Genomic DNA, 3,827 nt, shown 5'->3' with positions numbered 1-3,827 from the left:
AGACAGGGGCTAAAACGCTCTAGGTTCCTTTGAGTATGCTAAAAAAAAGGTGACACGGTGATTTATATAGGTTCAGACCGCTTGGGAAGTATAATATCCTACTCATGTTCTTGGTTAGCTGAAATGAGTGTATAAGGGAGATTACAAGTGCTTGGGAGAGTTAACTATGGTGCTCAGGGTGGGTTCCCATCCCATCCTAACACCAACCCTTCTCCCTTTTCCCTCTCTACTCTCCTTCTTAAGCCTGGGTTTCTATGTTATTCTCTCTTATGTTTTGTGTTATGTGCTTCGTTGTCCAAAAATGGTAATGGCCCTCCATTTATATAGGATTGGGGGCACCATAATGGCCCGTTCACATGTGTGGTCTTCTTTGACTTGGGTCTCTCTGTTGTGTAGTATAGGATTGGGGGCACCACAATGGCTTGTTCACACGTGTGGTCTTCTTTGACTTGGGTCCCTCTGTTGTGTAGGCAATAACATGATGTTGCAGTTGTCAGGTACTTGAGTACACCACATGACTATCTTATCCCTTTGGGTACGACTCGTCAACGTTAGTCCTGCTAGAGTTCGAGGCGTCGTTGTCCCTTAGTCAGAAAGGAGCATGTGTCATCGCTTTCAACCATGTAATAAGGTCAGTACCTTATCGTTTCGAGGTGCCCACACCGGCTGTAAATCATAATGATGATGGCCTAAAATACGTAGGCATGTGGTAGGCTATGCACCCTAGCTTGCATCCGCATTAAATGCATGGTCGTGGATGTGGCCGTGCCTGTGGCTGTTGGGTTCGCCTGCATGTTTGACACGTGTGCATGTGTGCACTGGTGCTCGGGACAGCGAGCACTTCCACCCAACGTCACTGATGATGTTTTTGAGCATTATTTGACTGGTAAAGGTTTTACCAAGGGTAAGTCGACAAAGATCAGCATGCCGCCATTTGTAGCTTGATAGTGCGCTAACTCCTTCTGGATGTTATAGTATTTGACGATGAGTAATATTTTCTAATAAACGAACGTGGCCTTTTGGTGGGCCCATTGTCGGTGTGCTCGGGTACCCCGTAGGTTTTTTATATTTTGAGAGCATCAACTATAGAACATTCCTGAACATTTCTGAATTGGTTTCCTCTTATTTCTGGCTTCATAGGGTTTTTTTGGTATCAATGTTTTATTTTATATTTATCTATTTACTTCTTCTTTATCCCTTTACCCATTTTTTTTCATTTTCAATTTTAGTAATGTTTATAAATTCAGAAATATTTTCTCAATTTGTGAGCATGTTTTCAAAATCATAGAATTTTTTTAAAAAACTAAATATTTTAAATTCATGAATACATTAAAAACTCATGACGATAGTCTGAATTCATAAAAAAATTGAATTCTGAATAGTTATTGAATTCACGAATATTTTCAAATTCACAAACATTATTCGAGTTGTGAACATTTTACAATATTCATGATCTTTTTAAAAAATTGTGAACATAAGTTACAAATTCAAGATCATTTTTCTAAATCAAACAGTTTTCTGAATGTGTGAACATTTTCTGAATTCATGAACATTTTTTGACTTTACTAATTTCCAAAATTTCCTAACATTTTCAAAATTATGAAAAAAATTGGACTTTCTAAATATTTTTTCAAATTTTAAAAAATCTTTCGAAATGCATGAACAATATTGAATAAAAAAGAATTTTAAAAATGCCGAATATTGTAAAATGTGCACTTTCCATACCATGAAGATTACTGAATTTTGTGATATATTATTTTGAAACTGAGTAACACTTTTGAATTAACGAATATTTAGCATATTTAGCAAAAAAACATAATTTATAAAAAATTTGTATTCACGCAAGTTTACAAAAAATCAGCTTTTTAATACTTGCACCCTTTTTTGATACTTCTTCAAACTTTTTGAAAATACATGGACGCTTTTCAAAATTTCAAGACTATTTTCCAAGATATTTACAAATTATTTAAAATAAAACTAAATAAATAAAAGAAATGGAAAAAATAGCAAATCCCATGCACCGCAGTGAGCCGACACAAAGTGGGCCAGCATAGGAGCTATGTATCGCGGGCGGCGATATGTAGCTCCATCTCATCTCTGGCGTGCTCACTATTAGGAAGGGCTATTATTTTATCTCCAACTTGAGCTTTTTATATGTTATTTTTCTTATTGGTTTTCACTGTTTGTAAAGGTTTTCGTTGATTCTATTTGTTTTTTTCTCTTCTCATTTCTTTTTGATTGTTTCTTGTTTCTTTCTTTGTCTTCACTGGTTTTCTTTAGTTTTTTGTTTTTGTATTCTCTTTTTTTTCTTTTTGAATTTATTGAAGAGATGTCAACATTTTTTGTACACATCAATAAGATTTTTTTACATAAGTTTAATATTTATTAAGTAATTGAATAATATTTTACAAAACTATATGTTTCAGTGTCCAATTTTTTCATACACACTGAAATATGTTTCGTACATAATTAATAATTTACGAATATATGATTAACATTTTTTTCAAATGCTTGTTTTTGAACATTTCTTTGAATACGTGTTAAAAACAAATTCAAAGACGTGTTAAAAAATGATACATAACATCTGTTTAAGTGTGTGAACATATTTTTACATTGTAAAAAAATGTCAAAACATATTTTTGAAATCTTAAATATTATTTTAAATGTAACAGATATTTTTTGAATGGTTTTAAACCCTTTTTTGATTACACTTTACATTTATAAACAATTTTAGAAAATATCACGTATCTATTCTTTTCAAAAACTTGATTATTTTAAAAAAATGAGCGAACATTTCTATAACTCTACATGAACACTATTTAACATACAATAAAATTGTAATAAAATTATTTTCGTTTAAGAAATGTACATAAAGTATGAAAACAATGAAAAGTTACCTAAAAAGCCGGCTTGTGTGTTTGCTAGTCGAGTACTCGTATACAACGCCTTTAGTGCCAGTTACATCATTTCGGTCCATCACGGCTCCCTAGGAGCTCCCAGCCAACACCTCGTGTGACGTGCTAGACGCACCCATAGAATTTTGTTTTCCGAAAAAGGGAACCACAATTTTCGCGAGAACCACAGTTGTGCTTTCGTGTGACGTGCTTTCACGAGAACCACAGTTGTGCTTTCCGAAAAAGGGAATAGACAACCTCTCCTTCTGTGAGAAGCAAAATTGTGCTCCCGTAATGAGAATAGCATATATGTGGTTCCAAAAAAAAATAGAAAAAAGCACAATGCTCCTGTTTGGGTTATAGTTTTTCGGTTTTCTTTCTTCAGAATTTCCATTTTTAGAGGAATTTTACTATTTTTCGTTTCCGTATTTTTTATTTTTTTCTAGGATTTTTTTGTCAAAAATTTATGAATGTGGGATTTAGTTTGAATATTTGCAGGTAAAAATCCAACGATGAAAAAGGTTCATGATTTGAACGGGTGGTTCAAGATATAAAATGTTTTGCAAAAACGAATCTACGAAAACAAGGAAACTCTAGGGTTGTGCGCCACTTGTCAGCACCAAAGAAGGTTGGGACCGACCTTTGCAATGGATACCCCTTAATTAGTGATTTCGTTCCGTCCCTCCTTCGATCCATCGCCGTTGACATTTGCTAGTGAATCATTGACCTTGGACTGGTTAATCGATGAGCGTTTACCCTATGAAAAATATGTGAATTCAAAAAGTTCATGAATATAGAAAAGATTGTAATTTTGAAAAAAAATCATAGCTTTGAAATATGTTTGTGAATTTCAAATGTTTTGCTAATGTCAAAAAATTCATGAATTTGAGAATGTTCATGATTTTTAAAAAAGCTCGAGAATTTTCAAAACTA

The sequence above is a fragment of the Triticum urartu genome, chromosome 7 (assembly GCF_003073215.2).
Source record: "Triticum urartu cultivar G1812 chromosome 7, Tu2.1, whole genome shotgun sequence".
In the NCBI taxonomy this organism is placed as follows: domain Eukaryota; kingdom Viridiplantae; phylum Streptophyta; class Magnoliopsida; order Poales; family Poaceae; genus Triticum; species Triticum urartu.
Note: the sequence above shows the minus strand (reverse complement) of the source record.